Below are 16,700 nucleotides of genomic sequence, written 5' to 3' on the forward strand. Positions count from 1 at the left end.
ATGTGTGACATCTTAGTGTATTTTTGGTCTTTGTGGAAGCCGCCCAGAGTGGCTGGGGAAACCCAGCCAGATGGGCGGGGTACAAATAATTAATTATTATTATTATTATTATTATGGCTATGCCAGGGATTGAACCTGGGAGCTTTGGCATGCAACGCATATGTTCGGCCATCTTAGGCTCTCGTCACAAAAGTCCTGCTGGGTCTGAGAAACAATCCATCTGCTCCAGCATACTGTTTCCAACCGCCGTCAACCAAACACCTCTGGGAAGTCCACAAACAAGCGGCGGGGAGAGGAAAATCCAATTTCCTGCTCAATTCCGATTCCCTGTGCTATTTGGGGCCAGAGTGCCTAGGGTTGCCATATTTCAGAAAGTGAAAATCCGAACACAAAAGTTGCTGAGCCGTTTGTGTCAGGGGGTGGACTGAGGAGGAATGGTGGGGGCTGCCACCCCCTTCTCCTGAACCTTCCCGAGAACAGGAGGACAGTATAGATTCAGAACAGTGGTTTGCAGAAGGGCATAGTTCAGAGGCTGCAGAGGGGAGAAGCTGGGAAGTATTGGGAGAGGAGCAGCAGGAAGAAGAAGCACCAGGGGAGAGACAGCTGACAGACTCAAGGTCCTTGGAAAGCATTCCTGAACCCTCCTCTCCCAGGACCAGGCGGGCACTGAGGGTAGTAGAGCAGAGAGCTCAGTGGCAGAAGGCTCAGATTAGCCAACGCAGGATTTGCGTAGAATAGGGGAGATGATGGGCAGGGTGGGACTTCACTTGGAGCAACACCATTTCTAGAGAGAAACCGCATTCCTTTGTCTCCTGCTGTGATTACTGAATAAACTAATTGGCAAGATTATTATTTTTTTATCTGCTTTTTTGCTGCCACCGGGGGAGGGATCTGATCCCCCAAAGCCTGACAGTTTGTTGTCCTCTTCTCCTTGTGCCCTCCATCTTTCCCAACATCAGGGTCTTTTCCAGGGAGTCTTCTCTTCTCATGAGGTGGCCAAAGTATTGGAGCCTCAGCTTCAGAATCTGTCCTTCCAGTGAGCACTCAGGGCTGATTTCCTTCAGAATGGATAGGTTTGATCTTCTTGCAGTCCATGGGACTCTCAAGAGTCTCCTCCGGCACCATAATTCAAAAGCATCAATTCTTTGGCGATCAGCCTTCTTTATGGTCCAGCTTTCACTTCCATATATCACTACTGGGAAAACCACAGCTTTTACTATACGGACCTTTGTTGGCAAGGTGATGTCTCTACTTTTTAAAATGCCTCTACTTTTTAAAATGTCTCTGCTTTTTAAAATGATAGGTTTCCCTATTGCATCTGGTCAAAAACATTTTTTAAACGACAACAACAAAACACCACCCAAACTTCGGAACTGGAAGCAGGATGGGCACACACACCACAGAGAGCAATCAGCCTTTCAAACTGCCTCTAAGCCTGGGGAGAAAAACGATCCGCCTTCAGTAAAAGATACCATATCTAACACATAGGCAGCCAAATGATTCCCCCCCCCCCTCCTTGATAAGAAACCCTTCTTAACCTGGCTCTTCAGTGATAGGGAACATTAATTTATGCAGAGGGTTTTATCGAGCCTATATGGTGATAATGATTAACATTCCTGAGAAGGTTGCAGCAAAACCTAGCAAGGGGGAAGGCAATTACTTTGATTTCAATGGAAAGTTTGCATCTTAGAGAGAAGGCTGGTTGCAGCCCTCTCCACGACGCTGTAGCTTTTCATCTGCACGTTATTTTATATATATATAAAACACTCCAATTTGAAGTAGTACAGGTAGGTCCAAGGTAGACTGTGCCACACACTTTTCTGCAAGTTTGCATCGATACATAGGGTGGTATGCAATGCTAGTCCTACACAGAGTAGACCCATTGAAGTTAAGAGACACGACTAACTTAGGTTCATTCATTTCAGTGGCTCTACTCTGAATAGGACATAGCTGAATACCCCCTTACACCTTTATGTTGTGACTGAGATGCTTACAGGGCAATACTATGTGTGTCTACTCACTGGTAAGTCTCATTCAAGTCAATGAGACTGACTCACAAATAAGTGCATACAGAATTTCAATGTTAAAAGAGATGTGATTTGTAAGGAGTGATATTACTATGAAGAAAAACAACTTGTTTGTAACCATCTAATCTGAAATGGCATCCTTGCTCACCAGATACCAGGCTGCCTGAGGCTATGATCCCAATCACCTATAATTACATTGTAGAATAGATTCAGATTACAAACGTTATCTGCAAAATAGTATTATAAACAAGTGGACTTGAGTGTGGCACCCACAGCAGATGTCTATCGAGTGCAGAAGGATTTCTGCTCACACGCAAACGAAGCTCCTATTCAAATGGCAATTCCATCATGCAGGCACCTCCAGGTCTTGCAAGGAGATGGGTGCGATTGTAATAATCTCCCTTAGATAACTCAGACAATCTCAGTTATTACAATGTTATAAATAACCCTTCCCTACAATCTGTTGCTTTGTGGTGGGTGTCACAGAAGCTGGTTCGATGACTGGCCAATAGTAGAGAGTAGTTTATATGGGCAAATTGGGTAATGCCCAACCAACCAGCCATTCTCCCCCTGCCTGCCTTCTTACCATAATTCAAGCAATCAAGGGCAATTTCATCAAAACTGGCAGATAAAAGATTGACTGTTCACCAAACATGGTCAGCATCCTGTAGCCTTCCAGATGTTCTTGGATTCCAGCTCCCAGCAGCCCCATGGTTATCAGGGTTGACGGCAGCTGTAGCAACATCTGGAAAGCTGTAGATTCCCCATTCCTGCCATACAATCAACAGTTGGTTCAAAAATCTGGTGCAAGTACATTTTAAACTGCATTTCTGCCTTCCACGCCTGCACAGCGCAGTTAGTTGGAAGCTCAAATGGGCTTTAGGTGGCTTTTATGAAATCTGTCCTTGCGGATTCAAATGTTGTTGTTGTTATTGTGTTCTTTTTTTATACCCTGCCCTTCTGGCCGGGTTTCCCCATCCATTCTGGCCAGCTTCCAGCACATATAAAAACATAATAAAACTTTAAACATTAAAAACTTCCCAATACAGGGCTGCGTTCAGATGTCTTCTCCTGTGTAGCTCCTTATCTCCTGGACGTCTGATGAGAGGGTGTTCCTCCCTAACTACCTAGGGTGACTCTGAGTAGAATACAGTGGTACCTCGGGTTAAGTACTTAATTCGTTCCAGAAGTCCGTTCTTAACCTGAAACTGTTCTTAACCTCCCACTGCTGCTGTGCCACCGGAGCATGATTTCTTTCTTTTTTTCTTTTTTTTAAATGATATTTATTGGAGGTTTAAAAATTACAGAAAAAATGAAAAAAGCAGTAAAAAGTTAAACAAAACAGAACAATACCTTACTACACATCAAAAATAAAAACAAAAAACAAAAAGCCATACAGGAAAACAACAAGAAAAAACAAAAACATTTTTAAAAAACACATCCAATATTTACGTATCTTTACCTTTCATTTACTTGTTTCATCGACCTCCTCACACCTCCCTTTTTTGTATTCTAGTTCAATTAACTATTTCAGCAAATCCTTTCCATCTTTCTCAATTTTTGTTCTATAAATTATCTTAACACAATCTAACCTTAAATTTTCCACTTTGGTCCATTAACAATCTATTTTTACTTAATTCTTTATATAGCTTCATTCCAACATCTTTCTAACATTCATTGATTTTACAATATTTCTTTAAGTAGTCTTTAAATTTCTTCCAGTCTTCTTCCACCGACTCTTCTCCCTGGTCTCGGATTCTGCCAGTCATTTCCGCCAATTCCATGTAGTCCATCAGCTTCATCTGCCATTCTTCCCGGGTGGGTAGATCTTGTGTCTTCCAATGCTTTGCGATAAGTATTCTTGCTGCTGTTGTAGCATACATAAAAAAAGTTCTATCCTTCTTTGGCACCAATTGGCCGACCATGCCCAGGAGAAAGGCCTCTGGTTTCTTCAGGAATGTATATTTAAATACCTTTTTCATTTCATTATAAATCATCTCCCAGAAATTCTTAATCCTTGGGCACGTCCACCAAAGGTGAAGAATGTCCCTTCAGTCTCATTACATTTCCAGCATTTATTATCGGGCAAATGGTAAATTTTTGCTAGCTTGACTGGTGTTATGTACCACCTGTAAATCATTTTCATTAGATTCTCTTTTAAGGCATTACATGCCGTAAACTTCATACCTGTGGTCCATAACTGTTCCCAGTCAGCCATCATAATGTTATGTCCAACATCTTGTGCCCATTTAATCATAGCAGATTTCACCGTTTCATCCTGAGTATTCCATTTCAACAGCAAGTTATACATTCTTGACAGATTCTTAACTTTGGGGTCTAACAATTCTGTTTCCAATTTTGATTTTCCCACCTGGAAGCATAGTTTTTTGTCCACATTATATGCCTCCATTATTTGATAATAATGGAGCCAGTCTCGCACTCTGTTTTTTAATTTTTCAAAACTCTGCAGTTTTAATCTGTCTCCCTCTTGTTCCAGAATTTCCCAATACTTTGGCCATTTGGCCTCCATATTGAGTTTTTTCTGAGCCTTTGCTTCCATTGGTGACAGCCATCTTGGGGTTTTATTTTCTAGCAGATCCTTATATCTTATCCAGACATTAAACAGTGCTTTTCTGACAATATGGTTTCTAAACGCTTTGTGTGCTTTAACCTTATCATACCACAGATATGCATGCCAACCAAATACATTGTTGAAGCCTTCCAAATCCAACACATCAGTGTTTTCAAGAAGCATCCATTCTCTCAGCCAACAAAAGGCGGCTGATTCATAATAAAGTTTAAGGTCTGGCAGGGCAAATCCACCTCTTTCTTTAGCATCAGTTAATATCTTAAATTTTATTCGAGGCTTCTTGCCCTGCCAGACAAATCTAGAGATGTCTCTCTGCCACTTCTTGAAACAGTCCATTTTGTCCAAAATTTGCAATGTTTGAAACAGAAACAACATCCTTGGCAATACGTTCATTTTTATCACAGCAATTTGGCCTAACAGTGATAACTTCAAGTTTGACCATATTTCTAAGTCCTTTTTCACTTCAGTCCAACATTTTTCATAGTTATCCTTAAATAAATTCACGTTCTTAGCAGTCATGTTAACCCCTAAATATTTCACTTTCTTAACCAGTGTTAATCCTGTCTCCTTCTGAAACGTATCTCTCTCAATCACAGTTAGATTTTTCTCTAAAACCTTAGTTTTCATCTTGCACCGGAGCACGATTTCTGTTCTCATCCTGAAGCAAAGTTCTTAACCTGAAGCACAATTTCTGGGTTAGCGAAGTCTGTAACCTGAAGTGTATGTAACCTGAAGCGTATGTAACCTGAGGTACCACTGTACCATCTCTCCACCTAATATCTCAGAGGACTGATGCAAGGTTGCAGCAGGATAGCCCTTTGTGCACCACCCTAAATAACATTAGTACCTTAATGAATGCTCACCTAATCCAGCATCTTGGGAGCAGCCTTCATACAGTTGTCAAAGGAAAGGCAACATTTGGTGTGATCCTTCAGAAATGCTGAGCCAGAGCCCCAGAAACTGCTTTGCTTGAAGGCAGCAGGAGGGAAAGCTGTTTGTTGTTCTTGGTACTGTTATACTGAATTTGCGATTTTAATGTTTAATATTGCATTTTGGTTGCTTTTCCTTGCAAGGGTCTTTGAATATTATTTTAATAAAATTGGTGTTGTTATAAAAACTGGGGAGGGGGAATCACATTCACTATATTACACACTTGCTGTTTTTCATTGCAAACTCCTCTGGATATTATTTTAACCGAAAAGCAAGCAACAAATATTAACTACTGCCACTCTAGCAGCAGGGTGATCTGAGTTTAAGCAGAACTTAGAAAAAGTTCTCCCTGTCCATAAAAAAGGAACAATACAAAAAATATTAGCTTGAATTAAAGTGTACTAGAACACTTTTACTGTACCAGGCATCCCCCAGGAACACTAAAGGTAAAGGGTAAAGGGTCCAGTCATGGCCGACTCTGGGGTTGCGGCGCTCATCTCGCTTTATTGGCCGAGGGAGCCGGCGTACAGCTTCCGGGTCATGTGGCCAGAATGACTAAGCCACTTCTGGCAAACCAGAGCAGAGCACGGAAACGCCGTTTACCTTCCCGCCAGAGCGGTACCTATTTATCTACTTGCACTTTGATGTGCTTTCGAACTGCTAGGTTGGCAGGAGCAGGAACCGAGCAATGGGAGCTCACCCCGTCATGGGGATTCGAACCGCCAACCTTGTGATCGGCAAGTCCTAGGCTCTGTGGTTTAACCCACAGCGCCACCCGCGTCCCTTCCAGAAATACTAAGAAACTAAAAAAACACCATGCAGTTTTGCCAGGTTCAGTCCACCTGCTTGATTCAAAATGGCATCCAATTGTATCCAAACACAGATGAAACCTGCTCCTTGAACTCAGGAGCCAACATGCAAGATTTAGTCACGATATCTTGCAAAGTGTCCGAAGGCAGAGCAAACAAATAAATTTCCAAAATACATAATAGATGTGGGACACATCAAGATGGCTGCTCCCTAGATTTTCAGTTGGCACTGCAGCCTGCAGCCAGAAAAACAAGATACCTTTCCCAGTTGACATGTAACAATCATTCATTGCTTTTATTACGCGAGCCAGATCACTTAAAATGCAAGACACTGGAAACAATCGCATTATTTCTCCTCCTGCTAAAACCGAGACACATTTAGAACCCACATCTCAACTCAAAAGAATCGGGACAGATTTCCCAAATGGCTACTCAGACCTGATATTACCTAAATTGTTTCCGTCTGTCAACCCAATGGCAGTGAATTATTCAACTCGCAAAAGATGCATGCAGCTACCCTAGAATGCTGGATCAAAGGACCCCAGACATTAGGGAAAGATGCGCTCCAAAATCAAGATGGAGGAGGGATTAGTTTTAAACAGATTTATACGGGGAATTTGGCAGTCCCCGCCCAACTGAGCTTTTCCAGCATCAGTCAACCTTTCGCATCAGGCTTCTCACTGTATGTCCAAGCTTCTCATGCGCTGCTGCTTGGTGTGTTTTTTAAAAGCTGAAATAATTATAAAAAATTTATTCTATATTTTTACATACATTATATTATCTCCTTCCAATTTTTTAATTCCCCGCACAGTTTTTCCTTCCCCTCCCTTCCCACCCCACCCCCCATACCCATTGGAAAGGTTCAAACAATTGTCCTCAGCCACGGGCATAAAAGCTGAAATAATTATACACAAAATGACATGGAAAAAATACATATATATATATATATATATATATATGAAAGAGTCAAGCCCCCACATTGCACTATATTTTTGCAGCAAAATTTTGTAAGCATTACTACCTAAGTATATTTATACAGTTACACAGCCTTGCTGTACGTATCTGGTTATGTGCTGGTTATTTTGGGACTCCTGGAGTGCCGATGAGTATAATGTACATATAATGCTATATGTACAGCAATGCGTGAAAAATATATACATTAATGCACATAGTGTGGCAATTTTATTTTTAGCAAAACTGGGAGGGGAATAACTCACCTCTCTCCAAAACCAAGGAGTGAGAATGGAATTAGAAATAAAGAAAAAATCTGCGAGGGTTATGCTTGACACGAGATTTTCAGAAAATGATATCCCTAGTTCCAATGTAGGTATTCATTTCTACCGATGATTAATTGCAACATTCCTCATACACTGCTGACACTTATGGCATCAGTGATGAGCACATTAGTGAACAATTTGTTTTCCCTTCCTTCCTGCTTCCATCAAAGTCCGTTAGTCATTCATGTTCAAGCAAACAGCTCAGGGAACAAAAGCTTTTATTGTCATGGGAAAAGGTTGAGGAGGTTGTTTCTGAGGTCAGAAAAGAGGGAGAGAGAGAGAGATCCAACAGTCAAGGTGTTCCCACTAGGGAGGGGGAGAGAAATTAGATTCAATTCGCATTTAAAGGTGCAACACCTTAGTTCACACTTTCTGAAACTTGAGAACTGGAACATGAGAAACTCCTTTGAATTTCACACTTAGGCAAATGTTGTGATGCAGTTCTCCAATCAAATAACGGTCACAAAGATTCATATATTGGGGGGGGGTGCATAAAGATGAATATATTAGTGAAAATAATGTACAAAACTGCATTACAGTAGTCAAAACTGCATGCAAAAATGTGTTTTATTGGGAGAAATTCACACTCGAACACTGAGGAATTTTCATGAGCATTTTTTTTCTGTTGCAAATTGTTACAGAAATGTGGGGGACTGACTTAAAGACTTGAAAAATGAGAAAATGAGAGCACCAAACTTGACAGATACATCCATCCCAACTCCCTGCACCTTTGGTTGTTGTTGTTTTTTAATTTAGAAAAATTCAGACCATATCAGTGTCCATGTGATGTTAGGGTTTCCTGCCTCACTGTGTATCATTCTACACTGTCTATCTCAGTGGCGCTCCACATGTTTCAGAGGGGAGAATTGAAGGTGGCTTTGGAGAGACAAGGATGGCTGTAGCGGGCACACTCATAAAATCATAGAATCATAACCATAATAATGCATTATTTGTATACTGCCCATCTGACTAGGTTGCCCCAGCCACTCTGGGCAGCTTCCAACATCTGATGGGATGGCATTGCACAAGGTGAGCATGACTAACCTATTGGGTTGTATCCAATGCCAGCCCAACTCAGAGGAGACGTGCCAAAGTTAATGGGCATTAATTTCAGTGGGTCTTCTCTAAATAGAACTAATGCTGGTTACAAGGTCTGGGTAGCTCAGTTGTTTAGAACAGCCATAGGCAAACTCCAGCCCTCCAGATGTTTGGGACTACAATTCCCATCATCCCTAGCTAACAGGACCAGTGGTTAGGGATGATGGGAATTGTAGTCCCAAACATCTGGAGGGCCAGAGTTTGCCTATGCCTGGGTTAAAGCATGGTGCTGATAAGGCCAAGGTTGCAGGTTCGATCCCAGTATGGGACAGCTGCATATTTCTCCATTACAGGGGCATGGACTAGATGATCTGCTAGATCCCCTCCAACTGTACAATGCTATGATTCTGTGATTCTACAACCTGCTGTCTCCAGCTGACAAATCAAATCAAATCAAATCCCTTTATTGGCATCACAGTATAGAACATTTCAAGTCACTGGGATAATTAAAAGGACATGGGTGAAGCTGTCGAAGGTCATAAGGTCACACTGGGATCGCGTGCACTTAGATATTCTGCTTCACCCTGTCTTGTTCCCCGAAAGGATGGATCATTGGGAAAGTTTAGGGAAGTTTTTAATATTTAAGGCTGTACTTTTTTTAACACTTGATTGGAAGCCACCCAGAGTGGCTGAGGAAACTCAGCCAGATGGGCGCGGTATAAATAATAAATTATTATTATTATTATTATTATTATTATTATTATTATTAACCTTTCAGGTAAGATTGTGGCTAAAAAGGAGGCTACTAAAGCAGTGATAGGGACGCGGGTGGTGCTGTGGGTTAAACCACAGAGCCTAGGACTTGCCAATCAGAAGGTCGGCAGTTCGAATCCCTGCGATGGGGTGAGCTCTCGTTGCTCGGTCCCTGCTCCTGCCAACCTAGCAGTTCAAAAGCACATCAAAGTGCAAGTAGATAAATAGGTACCGCTCCAGCGGGAAGGTAAACGGCGTTTCCGTGCGCTGCTCTGGTTCGCCAGAAGTGGCTTAGTCATGCTGGCCACATGACCTGGAAGCTGTATGCCGGCTCCCTCGGCCAATAAAGCGAGATGAGCGCCACAACCCTAGAGTCGGTCACAACTGGACCTAATGGTCAGGGGTCCCTTCACCTTCAAAGCAGTGATATCTTTTTCCCAATCTGCCAGGAGAAACCTTATTTGGCTTCTGGGATTTATAGGCCAGAAGCCCAACATTTTGCTCAGCATCAGTTGGCGAGGTCTGCTATGTGAAGAGCAATCTAAGAGAATGTGGTCCATTGAATCAAGTACTCCTTGATATGGAGCATGTGAGAATCTGCCTTTGGTCACTGCAGAAGGGAAAGCATTTAATCTCATGAGCATAAAGGCTCTTCGGTGGGAGGGGAGTAGTAGTTCCTTTAGATATTTGGCACAGGTTCCGTAGGGTGTTGTAATACCCAAAGCCTCTGGAGAACAGGATCTTGGAGTATGAGGGAACAAGCGCTGTCTTTCGTGGTTGTAGAGCCGCTGCTTGATTATTTGGAATATGTAACTTTCATCACATACTTCAAGGCTCTTGGGAGCAATGCCTAAACTATGAATTTTATCTTGAATTGCTGTATACCAGGCATGTCCAACAGGTCAATCGTGATCTACTGGTTGGTTGCAGGGTGTCCCTGGTCGACTGGATGATCCTGAGCTCAACAACAACAATGGGTAGATCACTGCCAGTTTTCTTTTATAGTGGGAGTAGATCGCAGTCTCTTGGGAATTGGACATGCTTGCTCTATACCATGGGTAGGCAAAATAAGGCCCAGGGGCCGGATCCGACCCAATCACCTTCTAAATCCGGCCTGCGGACGGTCCAGGAATCAGTGTGTTTTTACATGAGTAGAATATGTCTTTTTATTTAAAATGCGCCTCTGGGTTATTTGTGGGGCCTGCCTGGTGTTTTTACATGAGTAGAATGTGTGCTTTTATTTAAAGTGAATCTCTGGGTTATTTGTGGGGCATAGGAATTTGTTCATTATTTTTTTCCCCCAAAATATAGTCTGGCCCCCCACAAGGTCTGAGGGACAGTGGCCCGGCCCCCTGCTGAAAAAGTTTGCTGACCCCTACCATCTACAGTAGAAGAAATGCGGTATAGAGGTTAAGAAGGAGTTAGATGTTGTTCTAAAGTGGACTTTCAGCCAGGCTTTGATTGCAGTTCAGCTGACAATATATATTACATTGCAGCCTAGGGAGTGTAGGCATATTTCATCATCATCTGACACAGGATTAGGGAGCCTTTAGTCCTCTAGTTGCTGTTGGGCTCTGGCTCCCATCAGCCACAGCCAGCATGGGCAATGGTCAGGAATGCTGGGAGTTGTAGTCCAACAACAGCTGGAAGGGCATAGGCTCCCCACGTCTGACTTAGAGCACAACCAATCAGGAGAGCTGCTGCTTTGATCCCTTTCCGCTCACTGTGCCACTAGAACAACTTGTAAATAGCTCAAGACAGGCAGTTCCTGCCAAATATATACCAGATAATGCCAAGAGAATGATAAGAAGGCCTTACTGTAAATGGAAGCAGATGGAAGTTAATTTTACAGGGCCTAACCAGGTGCTTGCTTTCTCAGAGAGATTTCATTGCGACACTCGAAAATAGTTATTTTAGGATAGGCAGCTGGGATATCATTGCACTATCTGTCCCTTTAGGTTTCAGATGACATCATTCGGCACTGCGCTTAAATCCAGCCCTTCCCCTGTATCAAATTTTTAAAAATGCCTTGGCTTAAAAAAAAAAAACCTCCACTACAAATGTAGTATTATGAGGCAAGAGCAGCAGCCAAATAATTAAAGATACAGTGGTACCTCGGGTTAAGAACTTAATTCATTCTGGAGGTCCGTTCTTAACCTGAAACTGTTCTTAACCTGAGGTACTGCTTTAGCTAATGGGGCCTCCCGCTGCTGCCATGCGATTTCTGTTCTCATCCTGAAGCAAAGTTCTTAACCCGAGGTACTATTTCTGGGTTAGTGGAATCTGTAACCTGAAGCGTCTGTAAGCTGAAGCATCTGTAACCCGAGGTACCACTGTATGTCATTTGGCCTGGATATTTAAGAAATGGAAAACAGAGTTTCTCATGCTGCATTTGACTGTAAGTGCTCTGCAAACACTTGCTAATAAGGCCAAAGTCATCTGAGAGCTCTTTCACATCCCATGTTGATCACTGTGATGAGCTTTAGGTGGGGCTGCACCAGGCAGGTTGTTCAGAGGAGCAACATGCTACTCTGCTGCTGAGACAGCTGCACTGGTTGCCCATTAGTTATCGGGCCAGAATCAAAATTCTTGTGTGAATTCACAAAGCCCTGAACAACTGAGGGCCAAAGCAATTTAAGGACCCCCAAATTCCTTATGCTCCACCTCGGTCACTGAGACCCTCTGATTGTCTCTATAATTTCCTGCGCAACCAGCCGGGAGCCATTGACAGCATCCTGACAGGGTGCAAGCCAGGTGCCCCCATACAGGAAACCCCTTCCTGCCTGCTGCCGGGGGTCTCTGGGCCCTGGAGCCCAGTCTGGCCTAGCCTTGCCACTGGCACGCATTGGTGGCTGGTCCCATTGGGACTGGTAAGGCAGAAAGCAGAGGGACCAATAGTTGGCAGAGCCAACTAGTTCCAGTTTTGTCCCCATCCTGCTCCTGGCTGAGTCCCACAAGGGCAACACTGAGACTAAGGAGGAGGAAGCTGGCAAGCAATGGCACCCCCTGGGCTGCTTGCAAGCAGGAAGACCATCAGGTGGAGGTGGCAGTGCCACACTCACCCTAATAGACCAGCTACCACAGCTGACTTCCATCCCATTTATTCGTTAAGTGACTTGCCCAGTTGCGCTCTGCGGCTGAGACCCATGGGGATGAATTCATATTGAACCATTTCTCCAAAGAGCTCAAGGTGGGGTACATGGCTGTCCCACTTCTCATTCAATCCCCACATCAATTCTGTGAGGTAGGTTAGGCTGAGAGTGAATGTCTGGCCTAAGGTCACCCAGATAGAAAGGGAAATGGTGTTGACCCCTCCCCTCTTTCTTATGGTTTTTAAAAAATCTTGAAGCCAGAGTTGGATAGGAAGTCCTTCAAGTAGAGAACACCTTGAAAGAGAACTGTCCCCTGGCAGCCATAGAAGTGGGAAACTATCTTCTCTAGAGTAGGATACAAGGCTTCTCAAAGAAAAAGACAGGATGGATAAAAGGTAAAGGTTCCCCTGCCCGTACGGGCCAGCCGTGTCCGATTCTAGCGTTGCGCGCTCATCTCGCTCAAGAGGCCGGGAGCTGGCACCGTCCGAAGACACTTCCGGGTCACATGGCCAGTGTGACGAAGCTGCAGCTGGCGAGCCAGCACCAGCGCCACACACGGAAACGCCGTTTACCTTCCCGCTATAAAGTGGTACCTATTTATCTACTTGCACTTAGGGGTGCTTTCGAACTGCTAGGTGCGCAGGAGCTGGGACCGAACGACGGGAGCTCACCCCACCGCGGGGATTCGAACCGCTGACCTTATGATCAGCAAGTCCTAGGCACTGAGGTTTTACCCACAGTGCCACCCGCGTCTGAAGGCAGAAATCTGGGCCTTTTCAGCAAGCAATTTAACCAATTACAAGGAATTGCAGACCAATCAACTCTGAATCCAGGCTCCTCAGCGTGGGTTTTCAAAATCCCACTTCTAAACATCTAATTATTTTGCATCCCCAGCACTCAAGACTTTATCACATTCTCTCTCTCTCTTCTACCAAACAACTTATTCCTAAGATGAAATACCAAACTCCCTCTCCCTAACCCTGACCTGTAACCTCATCCTGGGAAACTCATCAGCGCATTTCTTCTGAAATGTTTTCAAACCGAACTTCTGAAGTACTGTTTTTGTCAAGTCTTTTTAGCCTTCAAAAGTTATTTCCAACATAAAATGTAAAGTACAGTGAAGGGAATTCTAAAGGAAGAATATTCAAGATGTGTACGAGACATAAATCTCTTAACCCTCATTCAAAACAAGTCGCTCTTTTCTCCTAGAAAGCGGGGGGTGGGTAGTTCAATCTTCGTTGCCACCCAAATCCAGTTTGGAGATTTCACATGTTGTCCACCGCGAGTGACAGCACAGTCAGATGAGGAGTGGGTGGGGGCAGGGTTGGGGGGTTGGTAGCTGATAAACCTACATACCCAAAACTGAAAATGAGGACACATAGTTTACAAGTTCGGGAAGTCTACTTCTTTTCGTGAGAATGCATTTTATTTTCTTATTCTATTGGACACCACCCTGAGACAACTGTTGAAGGACAGCATGGAATTCTTCTAAATAAAAGCATTTGACAAACTCTTGAGTCGATCACTGACCCATTTCACGACTGTATTATAACTGGGGGGGTTTGTGGCATGAAATCACACATGGCAGGACTGCCCAACCAGAGGTTGGGTACCATTCAACTGGATCTTCCTGATTTTCATATAGGTCAGGGTAGAGAGCATGTGCTCCTCAAATGTTACAGCTCCCTTCATCCCTGACCATGGGCTGGGGGTGATGGGATTTGGATTGATCAATATGGCTCCAACCTTCCCTCAAAGTCCTGTCCAGCTGTAGCAAAAGTGGCAGTCAAGAGAGTGGCTTAGTAGCTCTGCCTCATCACACCAGCTGCTGCCGCCATCAACCCTCAGCCTTGGACAGCAGAGTGAGCAGGCACCCAGATCGCCAGATCACGGTCTCCCCCACAATGAAACACATTGTACTCCTATTTAAATCCTAGCAACTCTTTCTAAATTTGCATCTGTACATATGAACCAGGTAGAGAAGGTGACAAAGTTTGTCAAAAGCAAGCAGAAAAGCTCGTTGATGGAATTGAAAAATTCGCGCCCCCAAAAATATCCCACCTCACATCCAGCTGCTCATGAACAGTCGTCCATACTGATCATGGGATAGACTTTTCACCCTGAACTTCTCATCACTGTTCTTGATCTCCAAGCTTATGACTCTGCTTGGCTCATTGTTTTTTTGCAATGGCTTCAGCTACACAAATAAACAATATTCATATCGCTTGACTCACTGTCATTGTTGTTGTGGTTCCTATACAATCTGATGTGCTTAAATGTGTAGTGGAACTGCTTGTTCATTCTGCGCCCTACACTGGAACCTTTTTTTTAAAAAAAAAAACCAACTCCAGATTCTCTCCACTCCTGATGGGATTTTCAGCAATCAGCAGGATGCATTGCCAAAAGCAGAAAAGAGAGGGTATAATATCTTATTTCTGAAAAATGCCATGATGTCATGCATTTATTACATTTACAACAATGCACACTTTTCTGCTTTAATCCCGTGCTGAATTATAAATGTTTTGAATGTTAAAAATATTTTCCAGAAAATATTCACTGATTAATTGAATACACTTTGTTTTTTAGAAAGCAGATTTTTTTAAAGGTGAAGAATAATCAAATGCTTGCTTATTTTTAGTATTTTATTACTATTATTATATATTTTGTATTTGTACATAAAATGTGAAGGTAGCTAGATTTTTCCAAGTGCGCCATTAATATTTTTTCAGTGCAGCATGGTAAACTAACAATTATGTTAGATTAGCATTAAATCTGGCTGACAATTCACATGGCGCTGGTTATTTACCCGTATTTAGACAACAGTTAAGAAATTAGATGTCTGCTTATCAAAACGGGGTGGAGCAGGGGCAGAGACTGGGGACAGTGTGTGCCATTGGTACTTCAGGTAATCATATTGAAGACGAAAAGGCTAAGTTGAAGAAAATATAATGCTGTTTGTTTAGACATCTATCTCCTGCTACCTGCCAGGGGCTGGGCAGAGGAGAAGGAGGAATGGTGGAGACTGCCTCCCCCATCCTGACCCTTCCAGGGAGGAGGAAGAGGATTTGCAACCGTGGTTTGCGGGAGGCCACAGCTCAGAGGCAGATGAGGTGGAAAGTTGGGGGGAAATGAGTGAGGAGGAGAAGGAGGAGGAGTGACAGCTGACGGACACGGTGTCATTAGAAAGCATTCCAGACCCTACCCCCAGAACCCGGTGAGTCTTGAAAGTAGGAGAGCAAAGAGCTCAAAGACAGAGGGCAGGTAGCAGCACCCATAGAGGAGAGGATGAGAATGAGGAATGAGGAAGTGGGAGAGACGGGGGGTGCAGATTCACTTGGGACAACGCCATTATCCTTAAGGCTGGGTTCTATAGCCCCTCTCTGTAAATATTGAATAAAAAAGGAGGGTAAGAAACCTTTCCTTGTCTTTATACTTTCCTGGGCAAGCAGCTGGGAGCTGCTGACAGCATCCTGACCCTACCAAAGAGAAGATTCCCTAGTGAGGTGGCTGGTTAAGGCAAAGGTGACTGGAAAGGGGAATGAAAATAATAAATGTGGAATATCAAATGGGTGGTGGTAGTGAAACAAAACTGTTTATTTTGTGGAAGGGATATTAACAGCGTTAAAGCAACTATCGTATTGTAGAATATACAAAATAGGAAGAGCTTAAAAACAGGCCATTCTTCCCTGTGCTCATTTCTGTGTGCCCTAGGGGCAGATGTTCTGCACTGGAGTCGACATTTTCGAGCTACAGCTCAACACAGTCGGCTCGGCAGGCAAAAACTCAACAGCAAAGCCAAGTTCATGATCAAGCCAGGCCTGTGCTGCTAAAGAAGACAGAGAATCAGCACAAATCAAGCACAGACATAGCAGCAAGCACCATCTCTCAAACCAGCACGTTATAATGTATGCAAATTTCCCGACATTTATGCTGATGAGTAAGTGGCCAGCCTATTAAGGGGGAGTAATGAGTAATCAAAGATTGGTGCTGATAAAAGTTTGCAAGCAGTTGCACATTGAGCAGGGCCCTTTACATCCCACACCTTCAGCCTCTGCATGTTGCACCCACCAAAATAATAACAATAAAAATTCAGGCAGGAGGGAACATAGGAACCTGCTTTATACAGAGTCAGACACTTGGTCTATCTAGGTCAGTATTGTCCACACTGACTGGCAGTGGCTCTC

At 43.5% G+C, this 16,700-nt stretch overlaps 1 protein-coding gene across 6 annotated transcripts in view; it reads right to left on the reverse strand.

Annotated features, from left to right (window-relative positions):
• Nucleotides 1–16,700, reverse strand: part of PKNOX2 (PBX/knotted 1 homeobox 2) — a 416,847-nt gene that overhangs the window by 327,203 nt on the left and 72,944 nt on the right. The window contains exon 1 of one of the 6 annotated variants that reach the window (XM_083480585.1): nucleotides 14,751–14,770. The exons of the other annotated variants lie outside the window; for them this stretch is intronic. The gene's annotated coding sequence lies outside the window, so the exon portion shown is untranslated. Of the gene's footprint in view, nucleotides 1–14,750; nucleotides 14,771–16,700 lie in introns of those variants that run through there. 6 annotated transcript variants of the gene reach the window in all.

Source organism: Podarcis liolepis (genome assembly GCF_965112155.1).
Source record: "Podarcis liolepis genome assembly, chromosome: 16".
Lineage (NCBI taxonomy): Eukaryota > Metazoa > Chordata > Lepidosauria > Squamata > Lacertidae > Podarcis > Podarcis liolepis.